The sequence below is a fragment of the Pongo pygmaeus genome, chromosome 12 (genome assembly GCF_028885625.2).
Source record: "Pongo pygmaeus isolate AG05252 chromosome 12, NHGRI_mPonPyg2-v2.0_pri, whole genome shotgun sequence".
NCBI classification, from domain to species: domain Eukaryota; kingdom Metazoa; phylum Chordata; class Mammalia; order Primates; family Hominidae; genus Pongo; species Pongo pygmaeus.
The window spans coordinates 70,969,930-70,996,160 of NC_072385.2; the positions used below are offsets into that span (position 1 = coordinate 70,969,930).

The window sequence follows — 26,231 nt, forward strand, 5'->3', positions numbered from 1 at the left end:
AAATTAGTAACAATTACAAGCAAGCTACAAGAATAAAAATAAAGAAACTGAATTCCTCAGGTATCAAAACTTACTATAAGGTTGTAGTCAAAATAGTGTAGTATTGGTACAGAAACAGAGCAATTAAATATAATAGAGGATTCAGAAACAGATCCAAATAAATTCGATATTTAGTATATGAAAAATATGTCACTTCAAGCCTTGTGGAAAGAATAGACTAATAAATCGTTTGGGGATGAATGGATTTTTATTTACAAGAAAAAAATTAGAGTTTAGAGTTCTCTTCATATAACACATTTTAAAAACTAAATTCAAAGGATTAAATAGCTAAATGTAAAAAGGCAAAACTGTAAAAGTTCTAGAATAAAATACAGGAAATATTTTTTACACTCTTGGGGTGGAAAGGTCTTCCTAAATAAGACAAAATTCAGAAGCCACAAAGAAAAAAACGTACAGATGACTATATAAAGATATAAAACTTCTGTAAAAGACGTTTATAACAGAAGTATTACTACACCTGGTATAAAACAACTCCAATGAATATAAACAAAACAAACAAACAAATAAATAAATGGCAAACACCCAGTAGGAACAAAAGCAAAGAATATGAAGAAGTAGTTCACAAAAGAATAAAATGCTAATACCTAATAAGCACATGAAAAGATGTTCAGCTTCACTGACGATTAGGAAAATGCAAATTAAAAATGAGATTCCATCTTTCTCTGTCAAATTACCAAATATTAAACATTGAAAATTCCAGGTTTGCCTAGAATATGCAGGAACATAACACATATACTTCTGGTACAGAGTGAATTGGGACAAGCAATTTGGAGTGACAAATAACTGGCAAATAATTATTATTACAATGTGACAATAACTATCAAAATTAAAATATTTTCAACTAGTAGTTTTAGATTTACATCCTGTAGAAATATTTGCACAAATGTGTAAAGATATATGTGTAAGGAACTTTATTTGTAATCGCTAAAAATATAAGACAATCTAAATGTCCAACAATAGGGCAATGATTTAATGGATGCTGAAATAGTCATAAAATGAAAACTTCTATAGAGGTTTAAAGATTAGAGGTAAGTCTGATGAATTTTTCGTATAAAGTTATGGGTCAATATGTAAAGTATGATTCTATTTTTGTGAAAAGAAACAACGTATGTGCCTGAATGTTCTTTGAAAAATGTCTAGAAAGATGTCAAAACTTTGACAGTGCCTACCTTTTGGGAATGGGTATGTAAATTGGTAGTGGGGTGTGGGATGTATGTGAGTAGTTGGAGATTTTCACTTTCTACTTTATAAATTGTTTATGTATATATTCTATAAATAATTCCATATTCACAGAGTTAGTTTGTATTAAAAATAAAATGAACATATACAAAGGGATACAACAGACTAGGTCAATTGTACAAAATATATTTTATGGGAATTTGCCATTTAAAGCTGAGCAGAACTGAAATAAACTGTGACTCTCCCAAATCCTAAACAAGGAATTTTGAACCCTAACTTTGTTTATGGATTTGTGTGAACTGCAAAATAGTTACAAAATTTAGGGATTTAATTGGTACCAGAGCCAAAGCTGTATATTTTCTAGAACAAAACAACAGTGGAGACTTCAGATATGATGCACATTCTGTTTTGGATCTGGGCCCACCCACACAAACGGACAACATCACAGACCTCAGTGCCTTTCCTGGAGTTCATCCACCTTTTCACTCCAAGAAAGTTACTTCTCTTGCTGTGCAGAACCCCATCAAAAAGTGGGCAAAGGATATGAACAGACACTTCTCAAAAGAAGACATTTATGCAACCAAAAGACACATGAAAAAATGCTCATCATCACTGGCCATCAGAGAAATGCAAATCAAAACCACAATGAGATACCATCTCACACCAGTTAGAATGGCAATCATTAAAAAGTCAGGAAACAACAGGTGTTGGAGAGGATGTGGAGAAATAGGAACACTTTTACACTGTTGGTGGGACTGTAAACTAGTTCAACCATTGTGGAAGTCAGTGTGGTGATCCTCAGGGATCTAGAACTAGAAATACCATTTGACCCAGCCATCCCATTACTGGGTATATACCCAAAGGTCTATAAATCATGCTGCTATAAAGACACATGCACACGTATGTTTATTGCGGCACTATTCACAATAGCAAAGACTTGGAACCAACCCAGATGTCCAACAATGATAGACTGGATTAAGAAAATGTGGCACATATACACCATGGAATACTATGCAGCCTTAAAAAATGATGAGTTCATGTCCTTTGTAGGGACATGGATGAAATTGGAAATCATCATTCTCAGTAAACTATCGCAAGGACAAAAAACCAAACACCGCATGTTCTCACTCATAGATGGGAATTGAACAATGAGAACACATGGACACAGGAAGGGGAACATCACACTCTGGGGACTGTTGTGGGGTGAGGGGAGAGGGGAGGGATAGCATTAGGAGATATACCTAATGCTAAATGACGAGTTAATGGGTGCAGCACACCAGCATGGCACACGTATACATATGTAGCTAACCTGCACATTGTGCACATGTACCCTAAAACTTAAAGTATAATCATAATTAAAAAAAAAAAAAAAAAGAAACTGTTTTAGAAAAAAAAAAAAAAAAGAAAGTTACTTCTCATTCTCAGCTTCCCTGTTTCCTTAGCCATCCTTGATTTCACCCTGTCTTGGTTCCCAACCATTCATCTCTTCTTCTGAATCAGCGTTCATGTTTTCTTTTCTGTGACCTGTTCCAGGATAACACTTCTGGTATTTTTTTCCCTCCAGCCTTACATGTGTTCCTCACTACATACCAGCCAGCTGGACCTGCCCTCAGCTACCTCATCTCTCTCTGTGACCTGATGACAGAAAAGCACATGATTCTCTTCACCTGACTTCATATATGGGTCCATGGTAGAGTTCTCTTACTTAAGCATGAAACTCTTGAAGAGAGCATAAACTTTGTTTAAGAAACCAGTATAACCCAGCACTACCTTGTGAATAATTATAGTACAAACCTCATTTGCTGCTTAAACTATATCTTTTTTAAATCAGTTTTAAACATTTAAAAGTTGTGATGTCACATATTCTAATGGAAAATTGCAATTTCCAAATCTCTAGTCTTGAATCATTGGTTAATAAATGTTCCTGATCTGGTTTGTTTAGTTGACTTTGAAATATATCAGTCTGTGGTCCAGAATTTAAAACTTTCAAATTAGAAGAATGCATAGAGATCGATCATCTTATCCAAGGGTATCTGAGCTTCTCACTAGGAGGCCTAGCTATAAGAAAGTGCTGGGATTACAGCTATAAGAAAAAGGAGGAAAAGGAGGAGGAGGAGGAGGAGAAAGAGAAGGAAGAAGAGAATAAAGAACAGTTTTGACCAGTAATATAAACATAGTTCTAAATCTGAATAACAATTTATTCTTCCAAAGTACAGTATAAGCCTACAGATCTAGTCTAAAATTACAAGTATATTTGGTTTCAATTTGGATTTCAGATTAACATCAAGTGTAGTAGCTTTTTTTTTTTTTTTTTTTTTGAGATGGAGTTTCACTCTTGTCGCCCAGGCTGGAACGCAGTGGCAGGATCTCGGCTCACTGCAACCTCCGCTGCCCAGGTTCAGGAGATTCTCCTACCTCAACCTCTGTAGTAGCTAGGATTACAGGCACATGCCACTATACCTGGCTAATTTTTGTACTTTTAGTTGAGACGCGGTTTCATCACGTTGTCCAAGCTGGTCTTGAACTCCTGACCTCAGGTGATCCGCCTGCCTCAGCCTCCCAAAGTGCTGGGATTACAGGCATGAGCCACCATGCCTGGCCACTTTTTTCCTTTTATTTCAGTAGTTTCTTTTAAAAAAAAGATATACTTTTTTACAATCAGATAAATCCAAATGTTAGCCAGAATTGGTCCCATAGCCATAAAATTTAGTATAATACTCGGATTCATATGCTTGCCTCTAAAATTTCAGAGATTTGGTATTGCTGTTAGTTTAATAAGTTTTTCTTAAAATTGAGCAACTTGGCTAGAGAAAATTTATTAATTTAGAGTTTATAATATAAGCGCAATTGAAGAAACTCATAGTATGAATCATGTCATCAAAATTTGTAAATCTCTTTTGAAATTGTGACTTTATTTCTACTAGTCATATGATACTTCAAAATCTGTGATTCCATGGAGCCAAGAGTAGCTCTTCAATAGGAAATGAATGAGTGCTTCAGGTAAATTCTGTAAAATCCACATGGTCAGTTTGAGTCTCAATATCTGTACTTCCTTGAACAAATAAATGATGTATTTGTTTTTCCTTTCTCAGCTGCTGATCCCATTAGTAAGAAAATACAGTCTTATGAGCAATGATGGAGCTGCATCTCTTAGGGGTGTTTGATTCCCAAGAGACCAAAGAGCAAAGAGAATGTCAATTTAAAAAAATCTAATGTTTCCATGACTTAGCTATTTAACTGCTTTAAAATAAATGAATGCTGCTTCAAGTTCTTTCAAATACCCCACATCTTGGCAACAACGAAAGGAATTAACATGAAGAAAATTTACAATCCTTCATCACATCGAACAATGTCCCACATTTGAGAAGTTCACAGCACAGATTTCTGGTGACTGAAAGAAAGGAAAGACCTTCTTTGGATTTGAATAAACAGATGGACTTTCTTCTCCTTTTTCTTATAGTGCCCCATTTGTGTAAAGGGAGGTGGGAAGAAAATAGCTTAGCTTAAAACAGTGTCCTATAAAATAAAAGGTTTCATACTTGCCTATAGCTAATCTCTGAAGGTGGTTACGAAAGAGGATTTCTAAAACATTTTATATGCAATGGCCCAGACATTCGCATAAGTGGTCAAACTTTCAAGATGACAACTTAAAAATATAATGCTCCTTTTGGACAAGCTTGTTTTTAAAATAGCACCATCATTAACTTTGGCAAATCCAATTCTTAAATATCCTTTAAAATAGTTGATAAAAGAAAGAAGGTCTCAGAACTATATAATGGTCGCAATTCATTTCTTAAAACCTCTTATTTTGAAATAATTTTAGAATCATAGAAAGTTGCAAATATAGTATAAGGAGTCCCATGTGCCCTACATGATGACATCGTATAGAGGGATAGTACAATATCAAAACCAAGAAATTGACATTGGCACATTACTGTTTTTTTAAATTATACCTTAAGTTTTAGGGTACATGTGCACAACGTGCAGGTTAGTTACATATGTATACATGTGCCATGTTGGTGTGCTGCACCCATTAACTCGTCATTTAACATTAGGTATATCTCCTAATGCTATCCCTCCCCCCTCCCCCCACCCCACAACAGGCCCCAGTGTGTGATGTTCCCCTTCCTGTGTCCATGTGTTCTCATTGTTCAATTCCCACCTGTGAGTGAGAACATGCAGTGGTTGGTTTTTTGTCCTTGCGATAGTTTGCTGAGAATGATGGTTTCCAGCTTCATCCATGTCCCTACAAAGGACATGAACTCATCCTTTTTTATGGCTGCATAGTATTCCGTGGTGTATATGTGCCACATTTTCTTAATCCAGTCTATCATTGTTGGACATCTGGGTTGGTTCCAAGTCTTTGCTATTGTGAATAGTGCCACAATAAACATATGTGTGCATGTGTCTTTATAGCAGCATGATTTGTAATCCTTTGGGTATATACCCAGTAATGGGATGGCTGGGTCAAATGGTATTTCTAGTTCTAGATCCCTGAGGAATCGCCACACTGACTTCCACAGTGGTTGAACTAGTTTACAGTCCCACCAACAGTGTAAAAGTGTTCCTATTTCTCCACATCTTCTCCAACACCTATTGTTTCCTGACTTTTTAATGATTGCCGTTCTAACTGGTGTGAGATGGTATCTCATTGTGGTTTTGATCTGCATTTCTCTGATGGCCAGTGATGATGAGTATTTTTTCATGTGTCTTTTGGTTGCATAAATGTCTTCTTTTGAGAAGTGTCTGTTCATATCCTTTGCCCACTTTTTGATGGGGTTCTTTGTTTTTTTCTTGTAAATTTGTTGGAGTTCATTGTAGATTCTGGATATTAGCCCTTTGTCAGATGAGTAGATTGCAAAAATTATCTCCCATTCTGTAGGTTGCCTGTTCACTCTCATGGTAGCTTCTTTTGCTGTGCAGAAGCTCTTTAGTTTAATTAGATCCCATTTGTCAATTTTGGCTTTTGTTGCCATTGCTTTTGGTGTTTTAGACATGAAGTCCTTGCCATGCCTATGTCCTGAATGGTATTGCCTAGGTTTTCTTCTAGGGTTTTTATGGTTTCAGGTCTAACATTTAAGTCTTTAATCCATCTTGAATTAATTGTTGTATAAGGTATAAGGAAGGGATCCAGTTTCAGCTTTCTACATATGGCTAGCTAGTTTTCCCAGCACCATTTATTAAATAGGGAATCCTTTCCCCATTGCTTGTTTTTATCAGGTTTGTCAAAGATCAGATAGTTGTAGACATGCAGCATTATTTCTTAGGGCTCTGTTCTGTTCCATTGGTCTATATCTCTGTTTTGGTACCAGTACCACGCTGTTTTGGTTACTGTAGCCTTGTAGTATAGTTTGAAGTCAGGTAGCGTGATGCCTCCAGCTTTGTTCTTTTGGCTTAGGATTGACTTGGCAATGTGGGCTCTTGTTTGGTTCCATATGAACTTTAAAGTGATTTTTTCCAATTCTGTGAAGAAAGTCATTGGTAGCTTGATGGGGATGGCATTGAATCTATAAATTACCTTGGGCAGTATGGCCATTTTCATGATATTGATTCTTCCTACCCATGAGCATGGAATGTTGTTCCATTTGTTTGTATCCTCTTTTATTTCATTGAGCAGTGGTTTGCAGTTCTCCTTGAAGAGGTCCTTCACATCCCTTGTAAGTTGGATTCCTAGGTATTTTATTCTCTTTGAAGCAACTGTGAATGGGAGTTCACTCATGATTTGGCTCTCTGTTTGTCTATTATTTGTTTATAAGAATGCTTTGATTTTTGCATATTGATTTTGTATCCTGAGATGTTGCTGAATTTGCCTATCAGCTTAAGGAGATTTTGGGCTGAGACAATGGGGTTTTCTAAATATACAATCATGTCATCTGCAAACAGGGACAATCTGACTTCCTGTTTTCCTAATTGAATGCCCTTTATTTCCTTCTCCTGCCTGATTGCCCTGGCCAGAACTTCCAACACTATGTTGAATAGGAGTGGTGAGAGAGGGCATCCCTGTCTTGTGCCAGTTTTCAAAGGGAATGCTTCCAGTTTTTGTCCATTCAGTATGATATTGGCTGTGGGTTTGTCATAGATAGCTCTCATTATTTTGAGATACGTCCCATCAATACCTAATTTATTGAGAGCTTTTAGCATGAAGTGTTGTTGAATTTTGTCAAATGCCTTTTCTGCGTCTATTGAGATAATCATGTGGTTTTTGTCTTTGGTTCTGTTTATATGCTGGATTACGTTTACTGATTTTTGTATGTTGAACCAGCCTTGCATCCCAGGGATGAAGCCCACTTGATCATGGTGGATAAGCTTTTTGATGTGCTGCTGGGTTCGGTTTGCCAGTATTTTATTGAGGATTTTTGCATCGATGTGCATCAGGGATATTGGTCTAAAATTCTCTTTTTTTGTTGTGTCTCTGCCAGGCTTTGGTATCAGGATGATGCTGGCCTCATAAAATGAGTTAGGGAGGATTCCCTCTTTTTCTATTGATTGGAATAGTTTCAGAAGGAATGGTACCAGCTCCTCATTGTACCTCTGGTAGAATTCGACTGTGAATCCACCTGGTCCTGGACTTTTTTTGGTTGGTAAGCTATTAATTAGTGCCTCAGTTTCAGAGCCTGTTATTGGTCTATTCAGAGATTCAACTTCTTCCTGGTTTAGTCTTGGAAGGGTGTACGTGTCCAGGAATGTATCCATTTCTTCTAGATTTTCTAATTTATTGCGTAGAGGTGTTTATAGTATTCTCTGATGTTAGTTTGTATTTCTGTGGGATTGGTGATGATATCCCCTTTTTCATTTTTTATTGCATCTATTTGATTCTTCTCTCTTTTCTTCTTTATTAGTCTTGCTAGCGGTCTATCAATTTTGTTGATCTTTTCAAAAAACCAGCTCCTGGATCCATTGATTCTTTGAAGGGTTTTTTGCATCTCTATTTCCTTCAGTTCTGCTCTGATCTTTGTTATTTCTTGCCTTCTGCTAGCTTTTGAGTGTGTTTGCTCTTGCTTCTAGTTCTTCTAATTGTGATGTTAGGGTGTCAATTTTGGATCTTTCCTGCTTTCTCTTGTGGCATTTAGTGCTATAAATTTCCCTCTACACACTGCTTTGAATGTGTCCCAGAGATTCTGGTATGTTGTGTCTTTGTTCTCGTTGGTTTCAAAGAACATCTTTATTTCTGCCTTCATTTCGTTATGTACCCAGTAGTCATTCAGGAGCAGGTTGTTCAGTTTCCATGTAGTTGAGCGGTTTTGTGTGAGTTTCTTAATCCTGAGTTCTAGTTTGATTGCACTGTGGTCTGAGGGGCAGTTTGTTATAATTTCTGTTCTTTTACATTTGCGGAGAAGTGCTTTACTTCCAACTATGTGGTCAATTTTGGAATAAGTGCGGTGTGGTTCTGAGAAGAATGTATATTCTGTTGACTTGGGGTGGAGAGTTCTGTAGATGTCTATTAGGTCTGCTTGGTGTAGAGCTGAGTTCAATTCCTGAATGTCCTTGTTAACTTTCTGTCTCATTGATCTGTCTAATCTTGACAGTGGGGTGTTAAAGTTTCCCATTATTATTGTGTGGGAGTCTAAGTCTCTTTGTAGGTCTCTAAGGACTTGCTTCATGAATCTGGGTGCTCCTGTATTGGGTGCATATATATTTAGGATAGTTAGCACTTCTTGTTGAATTGATCCCTTTACCATTACATAATGGCCTTCTTTGTCTCTTTTGATCTTTGTTGGTTTAAAGTCTGTTTTATCACAGACTAGATTGCAACCCCTGCCTTTTTTGGTTTTCCATTTGCTTGGTAGATCTTCCTCCATCCCTTTATTTTGAGCCTATGTGTGTCTCTCCACGTGAGATGGGTTTCCTGAATACAGCACACTGATGGGTCTTGATTCTTTATCGAATTTGCCAGTCTGTGTCTTTTAATTGGCACATTTAGCCCATTTACATTTAAGGTTAATATTGTTATGTGTGAATTTGATCCTGTCATTATGATGTTAGCTGGTTATTTTGCTCGTTCATTGATGCAGTTTCTTCCTAGCATCGATGGTCTTTACAGTTTGGCATGTTTTTGCAGTGGCTGGTACCGGTTGTTCCTTTCCATGTTTAGTGCTTCCTTCAGGAGCTCTTTTAGGGCAGTCCTGGTTTTGACAAAATCTCTCAGCATTTGCTTGTCTGTAAAGTATTTTATTTCTCCTTCACTTATGAAGCTTAGTTTGGCTAGATATGAAATTCTGGGTTGGAAATTCTTTTCTTTAAGAATGTTGAATATTGGCCCCCACTCTCTTCTGGCTTGTAGAGTTTCTGCCGAGAGATCTGCTGTTAGTCTGATGGGCTTCCCTTTGTGGGTAACCCGACCTTTCTCTCTGGCTGCCCTTAACACTTTTTCCTTCATTTCAATTTTGGTGAATCTGACTATTATGTGTCTTGAAGCTGCTCTTCTTAAGGAGTATCTTTGTGGCGTTCTCTGTATTTCCTGAATCTGAATGTTGGCCTGCCTTGCTAGATTGGGGAAGTTCTCCTGGATAATATCCTGCAGAGTGTTTTCCAACTTGGTTCCATTCTCCCCGTCACTTTCAGGTACACCAATCAGATGTAGATTTGGCCTTTTCACATAGTCCCATATTTCTTGGAGGCTTTGTTTGTTTCTTTTTATTCTTTTTTCTCTAAACTTCTCTTCTCACTTCATTTCATTCATTTGCTCTTCCATCACTGATACCCTTTCTTCCAGTTGACGAAATCGGCTACTGAGGCTTGTGCATTCGTCACGTAGTTCTCGTGCCATGGTTTTCAGCTCCATCAGGTCCTTTAAGGACTTCTCTGCATTCATCATTCTAGTTAGCCATTTGTCTAATTTTTTTTCAAGGCTTTTAACTTCTTTGCCATGGGTACGAACTTCTTCCTTTAGCTCAGAGTAGTTTGATCGTCTGAAGCCTTCTTCTCTCAACTAGTCAAAGTCATTCTCTGTCCAGCTTTGTTCCATTGCTGGTGAGGAGCTGCGTTCCTTTGGAGGAGGAGAGGTGCTCTGATTTTTACCGTTTCCAGTTTTTCTGCTCTGTTTTTTCCCCATCTTTGTGGTTTTATCTACCTTAGGTCTTTGATAATGGTGACATACAGATGGGGTTTTGGTGTGGCTGTCCTTTCTGTTTGTTAGTTTTCCTTCTAACAGCCAGGATCCTCAGCTGCAGGTCTGTTGGAGTTTGCTGGAGGTCTACTCCAGACCCTGTTTGCCTGGGTATCAGAACGGAGGCTGCAGAAGAGCAATTATTGCTGAACAGCAAATGTTGCTGCCTGATCGTTCCTCTGGAAGCTTCGTCTTAGAGGGGTACCTGGCTGTGTGAGGTGTCAGTCTGCCCCTTCAGGGGGGTGCCTCCCAGATAGGCTACTCAGGGGTCAGGGACCCACTTGAGGAGGCAGTGTGTCCGTTCTCAGATCTCCAGCTGCGTGCTGGGAGAGCCACTACTCTCTTCAAAGCTGTCAGACAGGGATATTTAAGTCTGCAGAGGTTACTGCTGTCTTTTTGTTTGTCTGTGCCCTGCCCCCAGAGGTGGAGCCTACAGAGGCAGGCAGGCCTCCTTGAGCTGTGGTGGGCTCCACCCAGTTCGAGCTCCTGGCCACTTTGTTTACCTACTCAAGCCTCGGCAGTGCCGGGCGCCCCTCCCCCAGACTCGCTGCCACCTTGCAGTGTGATCTCAGACTGCTGTGCTAGCAATGAGTGAGGCTCCGTGGGCGTGGGACCCTCCAAGCCAGGCGTGGGATATAATCTCCTGGTGTGCTGTTTGCCAAGACCGTTGGAAAAGCGCAGTATTAGGGTGGGAGTGACCCGATTTTCCAGGTGTCGTCTGTCACCCCTTTCCTTGACTAGGAAAGGGAATTCCCTGACCCCTTAGCTTCCCAGGTGAGGTGATGCCTTGCCCTGCTTCGGCTCACGCTCGGTTCACTGCACCCACTGTCCTGCACGCACTTTCCGACACTCCCCAGTGACATGAGGCTGGTACCTCAGTTGGAAATGCAGAAATCACCCATCTTCTGCATCGCTCACGCTGGGAACTCTAGACTGGAGCTGTTCCTATTCGGCCATCTTGGCTCCACCCCTGGCACATTACTGTTAATGTACCCATCACAGTTGCTATGTTACTCAGTTGTCACCATTGTTTAACCTGCATTCATTTGCATGTACGTGGGTGTGTGCATGTGTGCCTAATTCTATGCAATTTTATCCCCTATATAAATTTGTATAACCACCATTACAATCAAGACACAGCTGTTCCATCATTGCAAAAGAAATCTTTCATGCTATCTGCCTGTATTTGTGCCCCCTACCTAACCTGTCTCCTTATCACCTGGCAACTGCTAATCTGTTCTCAATCTCTAATTGTTTTCACTTCAAACACGTTATTTACATGGAGTCTTACTGCATGGAACCTTTTGAGATTGACTTTTTTCACTAAGGATAACACCTCTGAGGTTCATGCAGGTTGTTTCATGTATCAATAATTCATTCCTTTTGATTGCTGAGTGGTATTCCATGGTATGAATGTACCAGGGTTTGTTCAATCATTCAACCATTAAAGGGCATTTGGGTTATTCTGAGTATTTTGCTAGTACAAATAATGCTATAGTAAACATCTACGTTCAGATTTTTATGTGAACAGTAAGTTTTCATTTTTCTGGAATACATGCCCAAGAGTGCTCAACTGCTGAGTCACATGTTTAGTTTTGTTAGAAAATGCCTCCTTTCCAGAGGGGCTGTACCATTTTACAATCTCACCTGCAATGTATGACCCAGCTTCTCTGGATCCTTGCCAGCTTCTGTTATTATCACTATGTTTCACTTTATCCATTCCAAAAGGTGTGTAGTGATGGCTCGTTGTGGCTTCAGTTTGCACTTCTCTAATGACTAATGATGTTGATCATGTTGGGATGTGCTTATTTGCCTCTCCTACACTGTCTTCTGTGAAATTTTTCTTTATGCTTTTTGCTCATTTAAAAATTGAATTGTTTGGTTTTTACTGTTGAGTTTTGAGCTGTTTATATATATTCTTGACGTAAAGACTTTACTGAATATGTTGTTTGCAAATATTTTCTCCCACCAATTCATTTGTATAAGATAAAAATCAGAACTAGGCCCTAAGATAAGAAGATATTTGATTTTGTAGATACAGGATTATATTCAAGGCTATGTGACTTTGAGTTTAGCCATTATTTTAGCCCACATTCAGAAGCTCTTTGATACAGTGATGACCTGGTACGCTAAGCAGAATCAAAAGATGAAAAATCACCACCAGTTAGGATTAGTTCCTACATTTTAAAGACAAATGTCATCTCCATAACTTCAGATTACAAAGGGAAGCTCTTACTGCTGATGAAATGGGTAGTTCAAGAAAGCAGAAAATCTATTTTCAAGGCAGCAGAATGACAGGTAACCTGATCTTTAAACCTTCTATCATTTGTATGCAATATTTATTGAGTATTTGCTATAAATTACTATAAAATCATCTGATTTAAGAGTCTATGATTTTTTCCAGTACACCTTGCTTACTCTAGAAATGGTGACTGTACGTTCTCAATTTGAGGGGGCAGTTTAAATATCAAATATTCTAAACTATTACCTGAATAAACCATTAAAATATCCTCCAAATATCTGACCATCAAAATTATTTCTATTAGACTACCCCTTATCCTGGCAAAGACCCTTGGTTAGAATGTTCCAGGTATGACTCCCTTCTCATATGCCCTTCCCGGCCCACACCCCCCAGATGCTGTAATGGTCATGCTCTATATCACATGACTCTGTCCCCTGGCCACAGCTGATCAGATTAAAGGATAGGCACTTGAGCCAAGGCTGTTTCAGTGACTCCAGACTTGGATGTACTAATTCAGGAGAAGATAGGCAGGTCAATTAGACTCCTCGTTCAGGAATTTGGAACTGAAAAACTGAAGTGAGGTTAAACAACCATAAGAGCTGGACTGAAATGTCATGAAGTGGCCACTATAGGCCTTGTGCAAGCTGGAAACCAGGCTCTGGAAGACGGGGTCAGCAGGTGCACTGAGAGAAGCAGAAATGCCCTGAGTCTGCTGATGAGGGTTGTGAGAGGGAGGCAGAGAGAATAACTTCTTGGTGCCCTCATGGTTTTCTGGCTCTGGTTATGATTCTAGTCCATACATAGCTTTAGAAGACACTCTGTTTTTAGGATCGCTTGAGCCCAGGAGTTTGAGGCTGCAGTGAGCTATGATCATGCGACTGTACTCCAACCTGGGTGACAGAGAGAGACAGACTTTAACTCTCTTAAAAGAAGAAGAAGAAAGAAGAAGGAGGAGGAGGAGGAGGAAGAAAGAGGAAAAGGAAGAGGAGGACACCATGTCAAGTTCTCTACTTATGACATAGACCTGGTGGTCTTTTTTACTTGGAAGTGATAGTCAATAGCTATAGCAAAATTTGCATGGTATAATAAGGGCAGCATTCTTTCAAAAAGTTTTCAATTGATGTTAAATCTCCCCAGAGAGAGACAGGCACTTCCACATATGACTGGTGGGAGTATATACTGGTTCAACCCTCCTAAAGGGCAATTGAGTGAAATGGATATAGGAGTCTCTCTTTAAAAATATATGCATAGTAGAAGATCTAGAAGTAAATATTAAAATACTAATAATATAGCAGTTATCTCTAGATAATAAGATTATAATTATTTAAATGTTATCCTTTTCTACCATGAGTATCTCTAACAATTTTTCTTAAAAGCAGATGTTTAAAATACAAAAACCAGCTACCGGTTATTGAGTTCTTACATGAGCTAGATGCTTTACATACATTGTCTCATTTAATTTTTAAAATGATTCTATGAGGCAAATACTATTATTCTCACTTTACAAACGAGGAAGTTGAAGCTCCTAGATATAAAAAAAAGTCTTTCTAAACATAGTGACTAATAAATGGTACTAAAATGTAAACTCCATGAGATCAGGGATATTTTCTGTTTTGTATACTGTTATATCCCCAGCATCTATAACTCACTAAATTTTTTTTTGAGGCAAGGTCTTGCTCTGTCACCCAGGTCACTGCAACCTCGACCTCTCAAGCTCAAGAATCCTCCCACCTTAGCCTACAAGTAGCTGTGACCATAGGTGCGTTCCACTATGCCCAGCTAATTTTTTAAAATTTTTTTGTAGAGACAGAGCCTCATTATGTTGCCTGGGCTGGTCTCAAACTCCTGGCCTCAAGCGATTCTCCCACCTTGACCGCTGAAAGTGCTGGGATTACAGGTGTGAGCCACCACACCTAGCCGCTAAATTCTTTTAAATGAATGACGGGCAGAACCAGGCTTTGTAGTCCGGTATGCCTTACTCCAAAACCTCTGCTCTAAGCCCTTGCTCTAAACCAACACTCCAAAGAAGCCCTTCTGCAATTTTTGACCTTGATAAATGTGTTCCTTCACATTTTAATTTACTTCATTTAAAATAGGAAGAAATGACAATGGGAAATGTTTATAAAACATAATGATACTCTAGGAAATCTAAAGTCACATGATGTGTTACTGTGTTGCCCTAGTCAATAAATTAATAGGTTAGTTTATACATAACCTTAACAAAGCTTTATATTATATAACATTTATATATTTTATTTAATATGGTGTTTGTAGTCATTGCTAGGGAAATTTGGATATTTGATCCATAGTTATGAATTCAATTCTGAATTTATTATACCATCATATTTATGGAAAAAGTCAGCTTCTCATATAATGTTGACTTCTGGTAGCTTTTCTAGAAGCTAGCATGTTAGAAGAATGAACAGTCTTGATATTGTTATTCGAAATCATAATTTATTCCTTACTAGCTACATTGCCTTTTAAATCAGCATGAAATACTATTTTTGGAGGAAACTTGACATTCAAACTATAATTTTGTGACAGTTATAGCAATGTCAACCTGAGGTTTTAGAATAAGGCTTATGACAAATACATTTCCAGTTTCTAATTCAATTTTAATAATAGTGCCACAATTACTAGATCTTAGCCAAAACACTAAGAAGGAAAATTTAGTCATAGCTATTAAATTTACGAAAGGCCGACTTTTCCATATAGCAATGTTTGATCCCAAACTTTGTGCTACTCTTCTTCCTCACTGTTTCTGATTAGCTTAAGGCATGAGAGGAAGTATCTGAGATGATGTTATAGAGATTTGCCTTCTCAATATCGTGAAAATGGCCATACTGCCCAAATTTATAGATTCAGTGCTATTCCCATCAAACTACCATTGACATTCTTCAAAGAATTAGAAAAAACTATTTTTAATTTCACATGGAATCAAAGAAGACCCTGTACAGCCAAGACAATCCTAAGCAAAAAGAACAAAGCTGGAGGCATCATGCTACCTGACTTAAACTATACTACTAGGCTACAGTAACCAAAACAGCACTGTACTGGTATCAAAACAGATACATAGACCAATGGAGCAGAACAGAGACCTCAGAAATAACACTGCACGTCTACAACCATCTGATCTTCGACAAACCTGACAAAAACAAGCAATAGGGAAAGGCTCTCATATTCAGTAAATGGTGCTGGGAAAACTGGCTAGCCATATGCAGAAAACTGAAAATGGACCCATTCCTTATACCTTATACAAAAATCAACTCAAGATGGATTAAAGATTTAAATGTAAAACCCAAAAGATAAAAACCCTGGAAGAAAGCCTAGCCAATACCATTCAGGACATAGGCATGGGCAAAGACTTCGTGACAAAAATGCCAAAAGCAATGGCAACAAAAGCCAAAATTGACAAATGGGATCTAATTAAACTAAAGAGCTTCTGCACAGCAAAAGAAACTATCATCAGAGTGAACAGGCAAGCTACAGAATAGGAAAAAAATTTTGCAATCTATCCATCTGACAAAGGGCTAATATCCAGAATCTACAAGAACTTAAACAAATTTACAAGAAAAAAACAAACAACCCCAACAAAAAGTGGGCAAAGAATATGAACAGACACTTCTCAAAAGAAGACATTTACATGGCCAACAAACATATGAAAAAAAGCTCAACATTACTGATCATCAGAGAAATGCAAATCAAAACCACAGTGAGATACCATCTCACGTCAGTAAGAATAGCGATTATTAAAAAGTCAGGAAACAACAGATGCTGGAGAGGATGTGGAGAAATAGGAATGCTTTTACACTGTTGGTGGGAATGTAAATTAGTTCAACCATTGTGGAAGACAATATGGCCATTCCTCAAGGATCTAGAACCAGAAATACCATTTGACCCAGCAATCCCATTACTGGGTATATACCCAAAGGATATAAATCATTCTACTATAAAGACACATGGATGTGTATGTTTATTGCAGCACTATTTACAATAGCAAAGACACGGAACCAACCCAAATGCCCATCAATGATAGACTGGATAAAGAAAATGTGGTACATATATACCATGGAATACTATGCAGCCATAAAAAGGAATGAGATCAAATCCTTTGCAGGGACATGCATGAAGCTGGAAGCCATCATCCTTAGCGAACTAACACAGGAGCAGAAAACCAAATATCACATGTTCTCACTCATAAGTGGGAGTTGAACAATGAGAACACATGGATACAGAGAGGGGAACAACACACACCAGGGCCTGTTGGGGCATGGTGGGGTGAGGGGAGGGAACTTAAAGGATGGGTCAATAGGTGTAGCAAACCACCATGGCATACATATACCTACGTAACAAACCTGCACATTCTGCACATGTATCCTGTTTTTTTTTTTTTTTAGAATAAAGAAAAAAATTACAATAACAATTTTTTAAAAAAGAAAAATAATTAGAGATGTGCCATCTAGCATCATTTCAATTTAATATTATTCTGGGAGTTCAAGCCAATGTAAGAAAAGAGATAATATAAACCCAAGAGAAATAAGTAATGGAAGAAACAAAAACCTTATTATTTGAAAACGATTATGTATCTAACAAAATGCCCAAGGAATCAGCTAACATTTTTAGGCTGAATAGAACAGTAAATAGCCAGATAAAATATAAAATATAGAAAAGTCATTAATATTCTTAAATATCAACAATTACAATCTAGAAAAACCTAATTTTAAAAAGGTATAATTTACAATAGCAATAAAATATGTAAAGAGAGAAGTAGACTTAATAAGTGTTTGGCTATATAAACAAAATAATAAAACTTGTTGGGTCATAATATCCAGGAAGAATAAAATATTGCAAATATATCAACTCTTAATGTTATTTAAAAAAATGAATTCAATCTCAAACAAAATCACAATGAGATTCTTTTTAGAATTTAGAAGAATGTTGTAATATTCATCTAGGAAAATAAAGAGATGAAGATAAAAATATTCTAAAAAAGAGAAAGGAAAATGAGCAAGTGAAATAACAATATGTCACGGAAACAGAAGAGAAACCCCAGAAATAGACTGTTATACATAAGGATTAAATAAGTGACAAAATACAACATAAAATAATGAAGATTTGAAAATACACATTTATGGGAGACATTCATTAGAACTTGGAATTAAATTATTTTAGATGGCCGGAGGGGTGGCTCACGCCTGTAATCCCAGCACTTTGGGAAGCTGAGGCAGGCAGATCACTTGAGGTCAGGAGTTCAAGACCAGCCTGGCCCACATGGTGAAACCCCATCTCTACTAAAAATACAAAAATTAGCCAGGCGCGGTGATGCATACCTGTAATCCTAGCTACTCTGGAGGCTGAGGTGGGAGTATCACTTAAACCCGGGAGGCAGAGGTTGCAGTGAGCTGAGATCGCACCACTGCACTCCAGCCTGGGTGACAGATCGAGACTCCATCTCAAAAAAAAAAAAAAAAATTACTTTAAATCAAATACTTCATACCTTTTCCCAAAATATATCCCAGATGTCTAAGGTAGTAAATATTCTTAAACTCATAAATGAGTAAATAAAAAAAAAAAAAAAAACAGTGAGTAAGTGTTAATGAAACCTTTAGAGAGATGACAATTTGCTTAAGCTTAAAGCATTAGCTTATGGAAGGATTTATGGTTTCATACATAATTTTTAAAACATTTATTCAAATTAAAAATAGCTGCTGGGCATGGTGGCACACACTTGTAATCCCAGCACTTTGGGAAGCCAAAGTGGGCAGATCTCTTGATCTCAGGAGTTCAAGACCAGCCTGGGCAACATGGCAAAACCCGTCTCTACAAAAAACAGAAAAATTACCTGGGCATGGTGATGAGTGCCTGTAGTCTCAGCCACATAGGAGGCTGAGGTGGGAGGATCGCTTGAGCCCAGGAGGTTGAGGCTGCAGTGCGCCACAATTGTGTCACTGCACTCCAGCCTGCATGACAGAGTGAAACTCTGTCTCAAAAATAAAATTAAATTAAATTAAAAAATAGCAAAACTAGGAAAAAATTAGAGAAGTATATTAATTTCTTTAGGCTACTAGAACTTGTATGGTCTGTTGTATCCTACTCACCTTGCACAGTACTGGGCACATAGTAAGTTTCCAATAGATATCTGTTGACCAAATATTGCAATAATTAACTAAGTAGACTTTCATTATCTGATGAGACAAAAAAAGTGACCCTAGAGTCCAATTAGTCAGCTGAAATGAGTGCAAATTAATTTCTTTGGCCCAGATGCATAAGAACCATGGACAGGAAGCTGTCTAATCAGCTGTGGAATGGAGAAGTGACAGGAAAAACAGGTGGGCTATGGAAGTGTTATCGGGCCACATCAAGTCCCACCATAAGCATTAGCTGTTGGAGGGTGAAAACAGCCAACAGGCCACACTGGTCTAAGACAGTCAGCAGATGTATGGCTTGACTCAATTAAGAAATCTTATTCAACTTGGGAGGTCCAAAAAGCAGAGTGGCTGGATGACAAGACTTCTAAACAGCAATCTCAGCTGCTAAACAAAGGCTGTGGTTGTGTTTGGAGAGGAGAGAATCACATACTTCTCTTCAGTCTTTTTCTAGAATAATTGCAACACCCTGAAGCACTTACACTTGATGGTTCTGCATCTTCCATCTGAGGCAGTCAAGGGATCTAAAAGTCAGTATATGATTGTTCTCAACGTATATAGTAAGGAAAACACTCATTCAAAATCACTTAGCTGAGGAATCTGTGCAGTACAATGTTTCTATGTTATTTTCAGAGTCTACTTTGTGCTGATTGCTCACAGCATTCCATATATTTTTGCAGAATCAGTAAATGAATTATCACTTTTTTGGATAAGGTTTAAAAATGATCATTGTGGTTTTGTCAAAACCTTGTTTTCCAATTTGGTGCTGGAAACTGGTTTTAGAAATATAGGGAACTGATCTAACATTTGCTAATGATATGAATCTGTGTTCCCATCTTTTTAGTCCTATTTTCCCAGAGTGATGACAATAAATGCATTGGGAGAAATTGGGAGCACAGGCCTGTCCATCTTCATTTCATGCCAGGATTCAGTGTTTCCCTGCTATAATGATGCCCTCATAGGCCTACCTACAATAATTCTCCCATCTGTCAGATTGGAGGATAGTTCACTCAAGAGGAGTAGAATTATTTTTGCTATTTAACCAGCAGGCAGGCTACTGGATGAAATGGGCCTGAATAGATGGCAAACCATTAGTTTCCTAGCTATTCCTACAGCAACTTCCAGAGCACAAAGAGGAAAGAGTAGGTTTTTTAAAGCTATTTGTGAACTAGCTGGTAATGACGGGACCAGTGTTAAGCACATGTAAAAAGACTTTTCTACATGGTGGCAAGATATGAGAAACCAATATGCCAAATATTTTAAACTCCAGGATCAAATTGGAATAATGTAAAAAGTGATTATAATCTGAGGCAGTAGAATTCAATTTTCCTTGCATTATGTTGATTTCTCTGAGCAGACCCAGGTTAAATGATTGCTCTGAGGTTGATGACACAGTGATTCCAAGTGCCAATAATGACTTCAGCCTGATGGCAACCTTTACAAATTGCTTCCTGTAAATTCTTTGTGAGAATAACAAGCAATTCATTTTGCTTGAGAGTGACTTTTAGCTAAGGGACTCCACCCAACAATCTGGGTTTAATAAAACAAAATACATTTTGGTATTACAAACATCTTTTTTGAGATGTAAGTTCCCCACATAAGTTTTTGTAAAAGCAAACTATTTTCATTTTTTCTCCAGTGAAAGCCAGATGGATCCTTATGCATAGCCAACAATTACTTAGTGCATGTGATGAGCTGGTGGGCAAGGGCAGAAGGGGAGGGAGGGTCACTGCAGAGTCATATTTGTGTGTGTGCGTGTAAGATATTCAGGGTAATACAAAAGACTTTTAAATCCACAACCAGAACAATGCTTACTTATTCATTCATTCATTTATTCAACATACAGTATTTATTGAGCACCAGGCACTGTTACAGGGTTTCAGGACACAACAGTTGAACAAAACAGACAATACCTTTGCTCTCACGAAACTTAAATTCTAGTCACGAAAAGACAGACAATAAACTAAAAGCTACCCAAAGAAAAATTCCAAGGGGGACTCAATGTATTTTAAGGAGTAAGACAGAGGAATTATCTGCTTACAGGTGAGTAGGTATAGGAGGCATTTACATCTTTGTGACTGGTAGTAGATAAAATCATAGCAGTTAAAATTTAACTAGGCATTGTTCATATATTGTATATAATTTATAACCTAGTTACTGAACTCAAAGAGCTTACAATTCCAACTTTCAAGGTGTTCCTGCACATCAGACAGAGAGGGAAGGAAGAACCATCAGACATTTTATATGCCATCCAAGTCAGAGCTACATTGTCTTCAAGGTTGCAATCAGCATGAAGAGGGTTTAGAATCCTTGTGCCTTGAAAAATTCATTTTTGACACCGTATGTTATTTTCTACTTGGTAAAAAACCAATATAGTCATTGGCATGACAAGAAAACTTCTATTAGTTAGAAAGAATACTCATAAAGATGAGAATAGTAGACACTGGGGACTCCAAAAGGAGGGAGGGAGCAAGGGCTGAAAAACTTCCTACTGGATACTATGTTTGCTATCTGGGTGATGGATCAATAGAAGCTCAAACCTCAGCCCCATGCAATATACCCTTGTAACACCTGCACATGTACCCCCTGAATCTAAAATTAAAATAAAAATAGAAAAAGAATGTCCAGTCCACTTTGTTCATTCCAATCAACTATGATTAAAGGAGATAGAAAAGGAAACATGCCTTAAAAAAAAAAACAGACATGTTGTCCTCAGAGCTCACGAAATCAAAATCACCTATGTTTCTGCTGTCCTTCTGGGGTCCATCAGAGATGCACCACTTATGTCCTCAATCTTACAGAAGAAGGAACTTCCCTAAGGACAACCATTCTAATATCCCTGATCACAGTTGCTTATTGTTCAAAACTGTGTCTTCGAAGTCTTTCATTTACTTTTGTGAGAAGATTTAATTCATGTGACAAGCATATGTTCGGCATCCACCAGGTGTAAGGCATTATGTGGGGCAAAACTGGGGCCTACAAAGATGTTGAAGACATAGCCAGATGCAGTGGCTCATGCCTGTCCTGTAATCCCATCACTTTGGGAGGCTGAGGTGGGCAGATCACTTGAGGTCAGGAGTTAAAGACCAGCCTGGCCAACGTGGTGAAACCCCGTCTCTACAAAACATACAAAAATTAGCTGAGCATAATGGTGCACACCTATAGTTTCAGCTACTTGGGAGGCTGAGGCACGAGGATTGCATGAACTTGGGAGGTGGCGCCATCTTGGCCCACTGCACTCCAGCCTGGGCAACAGAGAGTCTGCCTCAAAATGAATACAGTAAAAAAATAAAAAATGAAGACACATGGTTGCTACCTTTATAGGGTTTATTGTTAAGAGGAGGTCAAATACACAGACAGCTATAAAACAAGGTGAAAACAGGCAAGTGCCTTGAGAGAGAGAAACAAATTAAGTATCACATTGGCCCAGAGGAAGCTTCTGGTCGACAGCTTCAGGATGGTGGCACTGGAGTAAGGCTTTAGGGGGCAGGTAGGATTACAACAGATCAGGGACACGTGAGCAAATGTGAGTTTACCTTTTTCATTTATAATTTTTCTCTTATTAGTACATGTATTAGTCAGGGCTTTCCAGAGAAACAGAGCCAAAAGGATATATATAGACATACAAGAGGGGATTTATTATGGAAATTGGCTCACAGGATTATAAAGGCTGAGAAGGCCCATTGTATGCTGTCTGCATGCTGAAAAACTAGGGAAGCTGGTGGTATAATTCAGCCCAAAGGCCTAAGAACTAGAGAAGCAATGTTGTAACTCTCAATCAGAGGCCAAAGGCCTGAGAACCAGGTAGGGTGGGGGATTGTGCTGGGTGTAAGTCCTGGAGTATGAAGGCCTGAGATGCAGGAGCTCCAATGTCTGAGGACAGGATAAAATGGATGTCCTGGCTGAAAAAGAGAGAGTGAATTCACCCTTCCTCCACATTTTTGTTCTATCTGGGCCCTCAATGAATTGAATTGTGCCCACCTACACTGGTAAGGGCGGATCTTCTTAATTCCATCTACTGAATCAAATGCTAATCTCTTTTGGGCACACTCTCACAGACATACCCAGAAATAATGTTTTACCAGCTTATCTGGGTATTCCTTAACCCAGTCAAGTTGACATCCAAAATTAACCATCACTGTAGTACCTTATCATTTTTATTTATGGTCTTCAAATGAAACTTTCCTAATAAAAAATCTATTTTAACCTCACAAGCCTCTCTTCCTTTCTTTAATATTAAATATTTAATAAATTTACTTTTAATTGGGTATTTAATCGACTTTACAATGGAAAAAAATCTAAATAGCAATAGCAACATGTACTAAAAAAAAAAACCCCTCAAATTCCTGTTTTCACAAACCCTAAAGTCTTCTTCCATTCTACTGCTTGCATAAAAAACAATTACACAGTTGTTATGAACCAATATTTTATCATTCTAAATTGTACTTTTTCTCATCTGATATTGTTTTCTATAGTCCCATAAGTTACCAGCAATATAATGTTTTATTGTATCAATATATCATACTTGCTGTCTACCTATTTTGCTATAGGTGTGAATGTGAGCTTTTTCTAGTTTTTAGTGATACTAATGAGTGCTTCTATACATATCCATGTGCCTTTTCTTTCCTTTGAATTATCTGCTTGGTTTATGTTACATTTTCCAAAGTTTAATGAGGTAATAATATATAATGTATGGCTAAGAGTGTGAGCTCTGGCAGACTGGCTGTGTTTAAATCCTGACTCTGCCACTTACCATCTATGTGAACTTGGGAAAGTTACCACCTCTGCGGCATGGTTTCCTCTCTAAAAAATAGGAATAATAGTACCCACCTCATATGATTATGAGAATTAATTATATGTAAACTCTTAGAACTGGCATAACACATGGTAAGCATTCAATAATGTAAGTTACTATTACATAAAGGTCTTAGCATTTATTGCATTCTAGAACTCAATAAGACTGAGTGAGGTGGCTTACACCTGTAATCCCAGCACTTTGGGAGACTGAGGAGAGAGGATTGCTTGAGCGTAGGAGTTCAAGACCAGCCTGGGCAACATAGCAAGACCTCGTCTCTACAAATAAATCAAAAAATTAGTCAGATATGATGGCATGCACCTGTGGATCCCAGCTACCCAATAGGCTGAGGCGGGAGGATTGCCTTGAGCCCTGAAGGTCGAGGCTGCAGTTAAGTTGTGATTGTACCAATGCACTCCAGCCTGGGTAACAAAGTGAGACTCCTTTTTTTTTTTTTTTAGTGGGGACAGAATTTTGCTCTTGTCACCCAGGCTGGAGTGCAATGGCACAGTCTCGGCTCACTGCAACCTCCATCTCCCGAGTTCAAGCAATTCTCCTGCCTCAGCCTCCCAAGTTGCTGGGATTACAGGTGCCCACTACCACGCCTGGCTAATTTTTGTATTTTCAGTAGAGACGGGGTTTCACCATGTTGGCTAGGCTGGTCTCAAGCTCTGAACAGACCAAACAATAGATTCCACCAAATCAAATTATTAATATTAGAGAGGCTTGTTGTGTTTTCCGTGTTTTCTTTTTTTTTTCTTTTTTTTTTTTTTTTTGAGACAAAGTCTCACTCTGTCACCCAGGCTGGAATGCAGTGGATAAATCTCAGCTCACTGCAACCTCTGCCTCCTGGGTTCAAGCCATTCTCCTGCCTCAGCCTCCCGAGTACCTGGGACTACAGGCATGTGCCACAACACCCCGTTGATTTTTTATATTTTTAATAGAGACAAGGTTTCACCGTGTTAGCCAGGATAGTCTCGATCTCCTGACCTCATGATCCACTCCTGCCTCAGCCTCCCAAAGTGCTGGAATTACAGGCGTGAGCCACTGTGCCCGGCCTGTTTTCTACTCTTATGTGAACCTCCTCCTCTTGTGTGGATTGTTCGTATCTTTGGCTATTTGTCAAAATATATTTTTCCTATAAATGTATTTCATTCCTTAATGGTTGTGGAAATACAATTGTGCAACTATTGAAAAAATTTAGGATGGCATCAACAAGCATATTGAAAAACTAGTATGTATAAGGCATTGTTCTAGGTGCTATGAGGGGGGCAGAGAACTGCAGTATTATAGAGAAAGAATTCAGTCTCTAATGGGGTTGAACAATATAAGTAAAAAACGAAATGACAAAAGGCTATACAATAGTGCTCTTCAACTATGGAGACCATGTTCTTAAAAACTCTGAGGCCAGGGATTTGTGGTTCAAGAATTTAAACTCATATGGTGAGAATCAGCTTACGGGAAATAATGTTTGGAGTACACTTCTGAAAACCATTAGAAATGTGTTTTCTTATACTAAATATGAGTTTCATACATCTTAAATCAGTAATTATGACTACAACATGGATATTCAACCCTTTACCATTTCATACTCACTAGAAAGATACTTTTCAGGACCTTCTTTTCCATAGTTTCAATAAGAAATGTATAAATGATTCTGTAGGATTGCTGAAAATACCCACAGTGAGAAGAGTCCTTGATGAGACTGGTCTTCCTCCAACATTCATGGTCTTTCTTATTTTATGACTTGGTGCTTTCCATCAGACACACCATTGTCCTGCCCATATCCCTTATACATCAAGGGCCTCTCACTGCAAGTATCTGTGATCTGCCTAAAGGCTTTTTCCAGCTGCAGGAGCAAATTTGGTCAGGAACAGGCTAGAAGTACTGGACAGTTAATGCCTTCAGGAGCAAAAAAGAGTTGGTGGATGGATGTACCAGCTCTCACCCCTCAGGTGGACCAACTCAGTAGAGAATGCTTCACAGTGTTCCAGGGGTCTCTAGAGGGACCGAGCCCCAGTTGACCACAGCAATGATGTGTTAATACTCTGCATTTATTTCTTTGTATTATGTCTAAATAAAATAATCACATTAAAATCCTTAAGTCTGCATGTTGGGGAACCCCATCCTAAGACAATTTGACTCCCACCTTCTGGGCCTTGCTTCCTAAATATGTGTCTGAGGTTGATATGTTGGAGGCCTGAGATGGAAAAGCCTCTGAGAATCGATCTCCTCTGATACCCAGAGTTTTGCAGCTTGGATCTGCCTTTGGTAACTCTATGCCAGGAATATGCATCTCTCCCTTTTCCTCCTCACAGATGCCACTGAAAATACTTTCAAAGTCCAGGATTATTACTGCTTGTCTTCCTTGGTCCTGCCCAAGTTTTCATTTCAAAAATCTCTTCATCTCTGTTTTAGTTCCTTTTCTATTTTTAACCTCCATTTCTTTTTTCTCCCCTCAGCTATCCACAGAAGGAATGATCTGCAATGTACACATGCCAGGACAGAAATTCTACAGTTGCTGATAAAATGTAAACCTGTAAGTATTGAATAAGAATTATGCCCAATAAAAAGTCATGGCTAGGGAGTAAAAGATGGAGTGTTGACAAGGAAGTAGAACAACAAATGGGGTAATCAGGAAAGGCTGATTACCTTTCCTGATGGGGAAGGTTGAGACCCCTAATCTAGTCCAGTCTCCCATTT

At 38.4% G+C, this 26,231-nt stretch overlaps 1 long non-coding RNA gene across 1 annotated transcript in view; it reads left to right on the forward strand.

The window, feature by feature from the left end:
- The window catches only part of LOC129030157 (uncharacterized), a 44,728-nt gene extending 39,080 nt beyond the window's left edge, over positions 1-5,648 (forward strand). The window contains exons 2-4 of the long non-coding RNA XR_008500570.2: positions 2,804-2,929; positions 4,164-4,239; positions 4,332-5,648. This is a non-coding gene — a long non-coding RNA (uncharacterized LOC129030157). The remainder of the gene's footprint in view (positions 1-2,803; positions 2,930-4,163; positions 4,240-4,331) is intronic.
- Positions 5,649-26,231: the final 20,583 nt, after the last annotated feature.